The sequence below is a fragment of the Mesoplodon densirostris genome, chromosome 12 (genome assembly GCF_025265405.1).
Source record: "Mesoplodon densirostris isolate mMesDen1 chromosome 12, mMesDen1 primary haplotype, whole genome shotgun sequence".
NCBI lineage: Eukaryota > Metazoa > Chordata > Mammalia > Artiodactyla > Ziphiidae > Mesoplodon > Mesoplodon densirostris.
Window position 1 is genome coordinate 9,365,685 of NC_082672.1, and position 11,480 is coordinate 9,377,164.

Consider the following 11,480-nt stretch of genomic DNA (forward strand, 5'->3'; position numbering starts at 1 on the left):
GGGTGGAGGCCGGGCAAAGCAGCAGCCCGAATCCTAGGAATGACAGAAGACTAGTTCTCGAGTTTTTTTCACACACTCTGGAGTGGGGAGGAGAGGGTGCTTCCTGACAAGACCAGGGAACACAAACGCCAGTAGCTCTGGGGACAGGGGGCAGCAGCGGCTAAAGGGGCAGCTGCCACTCAGCGCCTTGAGGGCGCCTGACTTCAAACATGACTTTTCGTGTGATATCCTTCCGATTCTAAAATGTTCGAAACTAATTCAAAAAAGATTTCAAACTCTGAGCGTGAAAGAAAACACATGTGCTGGCGGCATTTGCCCAGAGGCAGCCCGTTTTTACCTCCCAACTGAAGCAGGATTATCTGGTATAGAAATGCCTGCTCTGAGGACTGTGCCAGCCACCCCGCCTCCCTGAGACATCCCCACAGAGCCCTTGCTGTTTTCCGATGACTCCAGGCTTTAAAAGAGGTGACATCTTTGAGGCCCAAACTGCCACCTGGTAACTGCTCCAGGAAGTTGGTCCTCCCTTGAGCTGCGGCCCAGCATCACTTCAATCACACTTATCCTCAGTTATTTTTCTTCCAACATTAATTGAGCTCTCAGTGTGGGCCGGGCACGCCTCTCAGCTCTAGAAACACGAGGTGAATACATGGACAAGTCCCTGTCCTCCTGGGACTAGCCTTCTAGTGGAGGACACAGCCAGCGAATGAAGACTAACCAAATAATTACACAGTCATCACTGTGATGGGAAAGGAAGCGGATGGGTGCTGTGAGGTGTCTGTGACCAAGGGAGGGGAACCATGTATTCTGGGGCTCAGAGGAAGCTGGTCTGACCATCAGCCATCCGGCACAGGACACTCCTCCGCGTTCACCTCCAGGCTCCCCTCCTCTGAGCGCGCTGCTGTGTGGCGAGCTCCCTCGTTAAGCTCTGAAGGGAACATGTATCAGGGGAGGCCTGTATCAGCCTGAGCGTGAGTTCGTCCTCTGGCAGCTTCAACCCATTGGGCCCATTATTCCATTCTCAGGTCGTCCCCCAAGCTGTCCACTCAGGTTCATGCTCTCCAGTGAGGATAACCGGTAATTGCTGAGCACCTGCAAAGCCTAAGCCCTGAGCCAATGAATTCTCTTAACAACTTGATGACTTATCAGTGGTCAGTGTCCTCATTTATAGCTAGGAAACTGAGGCCTGAAGACGTTACCTGATTCTCTCAGGAACCACTGATAAGAACCCAGCATGACCTGACCCCATTGTGGGACCTCCAATGTTGGTGTATCATGCACGGATGAATGTGACAGGGATACAGTGACCAGCTGAGGTCGGATGCAAATGGGCCGCCAGCTGCAGTCTCTCTAACCACAGAGACACTCAGATGCTAATGGACCACCATCTGTAGTCCCTAACCACAGAGACACTCAGCCCACATTTATCAACTCTGTTCTTATTTTAAAATCTTCTAAAATCCAGTTATGCTATGTCCACAGTATTCCCCAGTAATTTCATTTAATTGGGAAATTTGACCCATGGGTAAATGAGGATATATGTATTTGAAACCCTGCCTTGCTTCAAAAAGGATCAAGATGTTAGAAATAAGATTGGCCTGACACCACATATTCTTAGAAAAACGCTGCTTATACCTAATGTTCACTTCATTTTCTAAGGGCCAACAAACCATCCTTTTAAATAATTTCCTTCTAGAACAGGACCAAAGTCAAGCCCACCAGTCTGCAGCTTGCTGACTTCCACTCACAGCTGTTTTTCGGAGTGGACCACAACAACTCAAGAGGCCCATCTGCAAATGCTGTGATACCCCAGGAAATCAGCTGTCTGTTCCAAGAGACGTGAACTCACTTCCCAATTCAGCAACTGACATTCGTCTAGCATTTTGTAGATACACTCTCGTGATTTCCTTGCCTATCTTATTAATAATAATCAGTAATGGCTAACACTGAGGACTCATGCTCCAGCTGAGCACTGAGTTAAGAAACAGAAACAGCTTATTCCAGTTCCCCCAGCCTACTGTCTTACCTGGGGCTGCCACAACAAAATGCAGAGCGAGTGGCTTACGCGATGGAAGTCCATTTCCTCACAGTTCTAGAGCCTAAAAGTCCAAGATCCAGGTTCTGGCCAATTTAGTTTCTGGTGAGGGCTCTCTTCCTGGCTTGCAGACAGCCACCCTCCTGCTGCGTCCTCACCTGGCCTTGCCCTGGTGTGTGCTGGAGGGAAGAGAAAGAGCACGAGCTCTCTCCTGTCTCTTCTCACAAGGGCATAACCCTATCAGATCAGGGCCCACACTTACAATCTCATTGAACCGTAATTACTTCCTTGCTCCTAATACAGCCACGCTGGGGGTTACAACTTCAACATATGGACTCTGAGGGGATACAAACATTTGTTCCATAACCCTCCTAAGTGGAAGATTTCTTGAAAAGAAAAACTGACGTACATAGTACAGTGAATATGGAAGAATTCAGTGTCAACAGCTCTAATTGCCTACTCTTTCTTCCAAGGCAGGAAAATCTCAGTCTTGACTTTCCCTTAAGCATGATGACAGTTGCTGACAGGTCACGTTAGCAACGTCTCTTGGCCTGTGGTTCTGACAGCTCCTGGACAGTCACGTGCTGCTGACTCAGCTTCCCTGCGATGAGCAGAGGCACTTCCGTGAGCGGCTCCGTTCTCTCCCCACGCTGCCTTCCCAGGACCACCACACCCCCATCATTTGAAGGAGGGCTCGCGCCTTCCCAGCCCACTTGTTGCATCACACGTGGAAACTTACTTCTCATTGTCTTATCTGCTCCTGAGAACTGATCATTAGAAGCAAGGGTCTACAGCAATCCCACTTACTGGGCATATACCCAGAGAAAACCATAATTCAAAAAGAGTCATGCACCCCAACGTTCATTGCAGCACTATTTACAATAGCCACGTCATGGAAGCAACCTACATGCCCATCGACTGACAAATGGATAAAGAAGATGTGGTACCTATATACAATGGAATATTACTCAGCCATAAAAAGGAATGAAACTGGGTCATTTGTAGAGCCGTGGATGAATCTAGAGACTGTCATTCCGAGTGAAGTCAGTCAGAAAGAGAAAAACAAATATTGTATATTAACAGATATATGTGGAACCTAGAAAAATGGTACAGATGAACCAGTTTGCAGGGCAGACATTGAGACACAGATGTGGAGAACAAATGTATGGACACCAAGGGGGGAAAGCGGCGGGGCCGTGGGGGGGTGGTGGTGGGATGAATTGGGAGATTGGGATTTACATATATACGCTAATATGTATAAAATGGATAACTAATGAGAACCTGCTGTATAAAAGAACAAATAAAATAAAATTCAAAACATAAATAAATGGCAAAAAAAAAAGAAGCAAGGGTCTAACTCTTATTGGCTCAACTGCTTTCCCTTGCTCATCAGTTCAGTAACGCCAGGATCACAGACGTTCTGCCCAGCACTTACTGACAATATAAGCTATTGCTTTTGCTTTCTTATCATTGTACGTGTTCCCATTATTTATTGTTGCACGACAAACTGCCTGGACATGTAGTAACGGTTGTAGTTATCTATTGCCACATAACAGATTACCCCAGGACTTTGTGGCTTGAAACAGCACGTATTATCTCTCGGTTTCTGGGGGTCGGGAATCTGAGTGCAGCTTAACTGGGTCCTTTGGCTCAGGCTCACTCACAGGCTGCAGTCAAGGTGTCAGCCAGGGCTGAAGTTTCCTCAAGGCTCAGCTGGGGAAGGATCTGCCTCCAGGCTCACATTATGGTTGCTGGCAGCACCTGGAGGTCACACACAGTTCCTTGCCACGTGAGGCAGTGTACAACACGGTAGCTTCGCTTCCTCTGAGTGAGCGTGTGAGGAGGACCAGAGAGAGTGAGAGCTCCATGGAAGTCAGTCCTTTGTCACCTAACCTCACAAGCCAGATCCCCTCCCTTTTGCTCCATCCTTTCCTTTGGAAGCAGATCACAGGTCCGCCCCACACTCAAGGGGTGGGGATCATGCAAGGGTGTGAATACCAGGACGTGAGGGTCAGTGGGAGCCATTGTAGACGGCTTGAAACAGCAGTTGGTTATCTCTCATGGTCTGTGTGTTGACTGAGCTCGGCTGGGCAGTTCTTGCTGGGGGTCTCTCTCGAGAATGCAGTCAGATGACATCTGGGGCTGCGGTCACGTGAAGGCTCAACTGTGTGGGACATTCAGAATGGCGTCTCCACTCTGGCGGAGGCATGTCTGGTGCTTCAGCTGGGATGGCTGGAAAGCTGGGGGCTGGCCAGACAGTCTTCCCTCCATGTGGCTTCTCCACACGGCTCGTTTGGGCTTCCTCACAATCTCAGGCAAGTCGGACTTCACACACGGTAGCTGGTTTCTCCTGGGACAGATGCTCTAAGACACGTAAGCAGAAGCTGCAGGGCTGCAATGATCTACCCTCAGGCGTCATTCAGCATCTCTACCACCGCATTCTATTGGTAAAAAGAGAGCCAGACCCAGCCCAGATCCAAGAGCAAAGGACAACAAAAGAGCATGAATCCTGGGAGGAGGGGCTCTTTGGGGTACCAGCTTTGGAGACTCGCTACCACAGTCTTGAAGTCCACAAACGAACATGTTTGCTTCATCTCTTTTCTTCATCTCCAAAGGTAAGATAACTATGCACAGAACTTTTGGAGTCACTTTTCAGTTTCCGACTGTGCTAAAGAGTTTACATTTATATTACCTCATTCTATCCTCTAAGCAACCATTCAAACAAACACGCTCTTTCGCCGCGGCACCTGTTGGTACTTGCGATACTGAAGACTCGTGAGTCTGCGGGTGCCCAGCCCTGCTCTCACACACAGCTCAGCACAACCCTTACTCAGCGCCCCCAGGTGCTCCTATTCACCAGGAATTAGTGTCCGAACACCACACCCTTCTCTGCCTTTGGTAGTTTGAGAGTTTTAAGTATCAGTCCCAATTTGTTAAAGTGAAACGTGTCTTTTATTCTCGACCTCTGAGCAGTGCCATCCCACCACCATCTCCTGTGACTTCCCTCTGCTGACCTTTATTTGTCCTCAGCTTTCCAGGGCCTGGCACCCAGCCTGGTACAGAAAGAAAACCGACACATGTACTGAACAAATGACCCCACTGGATTCGTGAGACGACTGGTAATACACCAGTGTGTCTTCTAATAGTTTAGAGAATGGGGTGCACCTTCCCATGGAAGGAAAGGGAAGGGGGTTACAGGGCAGTGAATGTATCCCTTGGAGGCGGATGTCTTCCGGCTTGAACAAATTGCTGGTCCTGGTTTTCCTGAGACTTTCCCGGGTTTAGTACTGAAAGTCGCCTGTCTGGGGACCCCTGAGTCCCAGGCAACCCAGGACAGTTGGTCACCCTACTTCCGGCCCATATATTTTTTTTTTTTGAATGACTGGGCAATTGTCTTAAGGTTTAAAGAACGTCTTAGCTTGGATCCCTCAAAAACAGACCCTGAGGCCAAAGTTTCCATGTTAACTTTGTGGGGAGCAGGTTCAGTCTCTGGGAAACAGGGAGGGGAGAGGATGAAGGGCTGCAGGGACACGGGAGGGTAAATTCAGGGAAGCGCGAGCTGCCCACAGCTTCCCGACCAGCACGGCTGGTGGCTCGGTCGTCCAGGATAGCTTGAGAGGGACAGACAGACACCACCAGGGTAGCTCCGGAAAGGCGGACAGAAACTACCATGTCGGGAAGGAATCTGTTGGCTCTGTCCTGCCATCTGTCTCCCACGGGTCAGAGTCTGACCTACACACCCGGGTTATGTTCTGGGCCCCCGCAAGTGGCCACCGGCGAGCCAGGGCCTGTGGGCACCAGTCCAGTCAGTGTGGGATGAACCAGCCTCCCTGCCAGTCAGCTCCCAGGGCTCCCTAGTCTGTGCGGTGGAGGAGGCATGGGGCTGGGAACCACGTGAGCATTCACAGGATGGCCCAGGTGAGGAAGCGAGGTACGGGGCCACAGTGGGGGGGGATGGGTGGATATTGGGCAGGGCCCGGCAGATCTGGGGACCTGTCAACGGGATCCAGTACGAAGAGGTGGCGAAGGCTGCGCTGTTGCAGATATTGGGGAAATGAGCAGCCTGCGAAAACCTAGCAGGATTGGGGGGCTTTGTTGAGGCCCCAGCTAAGGCCCACGACCTCATTTTTTTTTTTTTTTTTTTTTTGCCACTCCAAGATGCAGGCGGAATCTTAGTTCCCCGACCAGGGATTGAACCCGTGCCCCCTGCAGTGGAAGTGCGGAGTCTTAACCACTGGACCGCCAGGGTAGTCCCCCGTGATCTCATATTATTGGTGACTTTCCTTAATGCCTGCCCAGTAGCGGTTTCCTCCTGCAACTGAGCAATGTAAGCACAGAGAAGAGATATGGGTATTGACCAAAGACTGGGGGCTCCCAGGCAGCTGAGACAAAAGGACAGAGAAGCAAAGTAGTTTAGGACAATGGGCCTCAAAATTTGCTGAAGTCAAAATCACTTGGGGGAGCTTTAAAAAGTCCTAGTGCCCAGGCATCAGTCATTTTTAAGGCTCTCTAAAGGATTCCAATGTACAGCAAATTTGATAACCAGGGGTTTGGGGCATTGGGAAGACAGATTAAAAAGATGGATCTACGCTGAATCAGTTTCAGCTCCTTCTTGAGATCCAGTTTCATTTTTGCTCTTTGGTTTTGTAAATTCTCTCTGTATCTTTGTAATAAATTCCTTCCTTTTGGCTGAAATTAATACTTGTAGCCAATAATATTAAACGCTACAGTACCATATCTCTATAAAGTGACAATTCATGCCTCTCAGTGTCCCTGACATTGCTCTCAACAAGGAGAACTGCAGCCAGGTTATCATTCTTATTTCAGCAAAAGGAACGGTAGTTGAGTTTGCATGTCACCCTGAACAAGCTGAAGATGGCCCACTGTTGGGAGAATGCCCGGTCTGGAGCTCCTGGATCATTCACCCCTGGGCCATAGGCATGCTTGTCCTTTCCAAACTGACTTTTAAGTAATCGTTGTTGGCCTGAATCTGAACTCGAGGGCTCTCTTCACTCAAGAGCATGGGGTTACACCTCAGAAACACTGCCATCATCACGCTGGACAGATCAACCAGGGGAGGCTGTAATCATCTTCACGTAGAAACATAATCCCATTTTCAGGTCCTCAGGGACTTGATGGTTAGATTTCAACATGACTTTGTTAGCTGCACTGCCCCACAAACAAATACAGTTAATGGGCGCTCTCCCAGCCACGTGGGTGAATTAAGAAGAACTGAAAGTGCACAGCGGTCCCGGGTTGCAGCAGCATTGTTTCCAGGTTTGCTTTGGTCCCGTCATTCCCTAGGAGACAGAGGGGGCGGGCAATGCCTCACTCGCCCACGTTCCCCCCATTCTGGGCACAGCACACTTGGGGGGCCTGGCTCACCCCCAGAAAGCCAGGCTTCCAGCAGGGAACCACCCACCACCCAAGCCACGTCCTCCTACACACCAAACCAAGCTGCTCAAAGAAGGGCCACGATTGCAAGGTAGGGTAAATGCTGGGGCCATCCATGCATGGGGCCATCCAGATGCAGGTCGGGGGTCACCGGGCTACAGAAATCCTCTGCTTTGCCTTTGAATATACAGAACAAGGGGATTTATCCTGACTTCCTAGGTGCGGCCTAAGCCACACAGCTCAAGTCGATATGGAGTAGTTGAGGGAGAGGGATGTAGAAGGAACGCTGGTATGGAAAAGTCCAAGTGGGCGTGGCAGTGCCCTGCAGTCCCGCCCAGGGAACCCCGAGCCTAAAGCTGTGGCTTCCGAAAATCCCGCCTCCTGGTGCGTTTCCCTTAAGAGACGTGCCAGAGAGAAGAGCATCCTCAGGTGAAAGGCAGACCGTTCACACATTTCTTTCATTGCTGTTTAGATTCCAATTAGTTATTTTCTCTTAAGTTATGGGAGCAGGTAAGGTATTAACAAGAGATTTCATTTCAGGATAGGGAAGGAAGTGCTACAAACTAGTTGCTATTAAAGAAAGGGCCTTGAGGGGTTTTGCCTTGTGGGGATTCTCCCTTGAGAACCACGGCCCAAAGGCCACGGGACTGTCCTTATTGAATGCAGGGCAGGGACAGGACTAGGGAAAGAGAATGAGCGCACTGGAAGAAGGAGGGAGGAGCATTCCAGAGTGGGGAGGCGCAAGCGTGTGTGCGCCCCAGTCACCTCTGCTGCCGACCCCGGCCGTGACAGCCCAGCTCACGCACACGGGACTCCCAGTGGACAGCGTATCTACAGAGCCTGGGGCCCTGCCTTCTCTGGCTCGACCTGGAGTCTCTCCTGGCAGACTGGTCACTTGCAGGCCGACTCTCACTTCTAGGGTGACGAGCTGGCTCGATTTTCCTGGGACTGAGGGGTTTCCCAGGATATTGGACTTTCAGGGCTAAAACCAGGACAGTTTGGTCTCCCTACCTCTAACCCAACAGCTCCTGGGCAGGCTGGGTTCCTCCCATACTAGAGGCCTGGGCCAGAGCTGTGTCCTCTGCCCACATCCCACACCCTCCTCTGCCCCAGCGCACACACGTACACATACCACACACACACACACCCCTTTCCCAGCCTGAAACTGATAAACCTCAGGCAGTTCGGGTGACACAGAGAAGACTGTAGACACCTCTGCTGGGGAGACTGTCACTGGGCCACCCCCTTCAGACCCACAGCTGTCTTGGTTTTAGAGCTGGGAGGAATCTGAGATGATTCCACAAGATGCACAGACCTGCTGCCAAGATGGCAGCAATGGATCCAAGGCAGGATTCAGTCCTCCTGACAGTTGTTCATCAAACATTCCGCTGCTACTTTAGAAAGTATTTGCAGAGAGGAACCTAGATCCACAGCCCTCTGTCAATCGTGCCCCTCACAAAAGACTCAGAAGTCCTAACCCCCAGTGCCTGTGAAGGTGGCCTTTTCTGGAAATGGGGTCTTTGCAGATGATCAAGGTAAGATGAGGTCAGAGTGGGTCCTGGTCCAACACGGCTAGTGTCCTTATAATGAAGGGAAATTTGGATGCGAGACAGACATGAAGAGAAGGAAGACGATGTGAAGACAGACAGCCATCTATGAGCCAAGGGACATGCAGGGCCACCAGAATCTAGGAGAAAGGCCTGGAACGGGTCCTCCCTCCCAGCCCTCAGAAGAAACAAACCTGCCGGCATCTTGATATCAGAATTCTGGCCTCCAGAACTGTGAGACCATAAATGTCTGTTGTTTAAGCCCCCTAGTTTGTGGTATTTTGTCACGGTGGCCCTGGAAACTAATCCAGAGCCCCAGCTTTCATCTTTCAGGCACAAGGCATGCTTCACGCTTTGGATGTCCTGCCCAGCTTGGAGGCCTGTTCTCATCTGGCAAATGAAGCTCTTTCTGCTGTAAGAGCTGAGTCATCACTGCAGCCAAAGAAAGGCTGGGGCCCCAGAGAACGGCTGGGCTGCTCACACCGGCTGTGCTTCCTAGGAAATGAGTATCTTTCTCTTTTCTTCGTGGTTCAGAGCAAGATGTAGCATTAAAGAAAAAAGCACAGAACAACCCTGTTGCGTGGGCCATAGCCCAGCTCACGTTAAGATACACATACAAATAATGAAGCTGGGGTGAACCACCAGGAAGAGCTCTGATAAGCACACAGCACCTCCGTTGTTGAATTCTAGATGCAGTACAAATACAAGCAGCCCGTTCAAGGCATTTTGGACTTCCCTTAAGCACAGAGTTGTGCCACCTGGACACACCAAGTGATGAATGAACAAAGCACCATGAAATGGGACTGGTGGGTATTGTGGGTCCAAGGAGGCGACCACTCCCCTGGGGAGTGTGTTTCAAGCCTGGGCCTAATTATACCTCAGCATGCCTCAGTGATGGGGACACAGTAGACAAATGTTCAGCAGAGAAGTGCCAGCTAAGAAAGTGAGAAGTAAGGAACAGGGTGCATACACAGCACAGGGATAAGGCTGCACACCACCCAGCAAGCTGCCCCTCTCTCAGGCCTCTTGGGGTTGTACTCAAAGCACCGGATGGAAACCTGTACTCTGTAGAAGGGAATCATTTTTCCAGTATTAAAGAAAAGGGTGCTTAGCCCTGCAGCTAAGAAGGTACCCTTATGAGTTTGGAAAGCCATAACCAAGGTGCAGAGCCTAAGGGTGAGGGACAAAATGGCAGTGACATGACAGTGGGAGACGTTGCCCAGGGCTGGCTAGGGAGAGACGGGTTGGTGTAGCTGTGTCAGGATCCTGTCACTGGGACACAGCCCCAGGGCCTCATGCATCAGGTGTCAGCCAGGATCCTGGTGATGCTTGAAAGCAGAGCATCAGTGCAGTGTTTACCAGATGAACTTCCCGACCCATCTCTTAGTTTTAATTTTTTTTTTTTTTTTTTTTTTTTTTTTTTTTTTTTTGCTGTACGCAGGCCTCTCACTGTTGTGGCCTCTCCCATTGCGGAGCACAGGCTCCGGACGCACAGGCCCAGCGGCCATGGCTCACGGGCCCAGCCGCTCCGCGGCATGTGGGATCTTCCTCGACCGGGGCACGAACCCGTGTCCTCTGCATCGTCAGGCGGACTCTCAACCACTGCGCCACCACGGAAGCCCTAGTTTTAATGTTTTAATTGGCATTTCCCTGGTTCCAGAGTTGGAGCATTTCTTCACATGCCTTTTGGGTTTCCTAATCCGTACACTCTCTGTTCTGATGTTTTGCCCATTTTTGGATATTCTGCCATGTCGTGGTGGTGGTGATGGTGTAGGATTTCTTCATATATTCTAAATAGAAGTTCCAGGGACTTCCCTGGTGGCCAGTGCTAAAGACTCCATGCTCCTGATGCAGGGGGCCTGGGTTCGATCCCTGGTCAGGGAACTAGATCCCTCATGCTGCAACTAAGAGCCCACATGCCACAACTAAAAGAGCCCGCATGCTGCAACTAAAGATCCCGCACGCTGCAACTAGAGATCCCACATGCCACAACTAAGACCTGGCGTAGCCAAATAAATAAATAAATATTTTAATAAATAACTAACAAACTAAGTAAATAGTGGCTCCATATAAAGAATAGACTTTGAGAAAGAGAAATTTTTTAAAAATCCCATTTATTATTGAATCAAAAACTAATAAAATAGGGCTTCCCTGGTGGCGCAGTGGTTGAGAGTCTGCCTGCCAATGCAGGGGACACAGGTTCGTGCCCCGGTCCGGGAAGATCCCACATGCCGCGGAGGGACAAAAGAGCTCTAAAAGACAGTCCCACCTCCAGGCGGCAAATCCTTCAGGATCACACAGTGAGGGCCTGAAAGGGGCCACTGGATTTGAAGCTTCGAGGTCACCAGGGACCTGGGCAAGAGCAGCGCCAGGACGGGTGTGGCGCGTTCCAGGGTTTCCAGGCAGATCAAGAAAGAGACAGGACCACAAGGTGGCAGTGCTGCACAACAAGCTTTGTCGGGTGACACTTGGACAGGTTGAACGCAGGGAGGTCCCTCTCAGCAGGA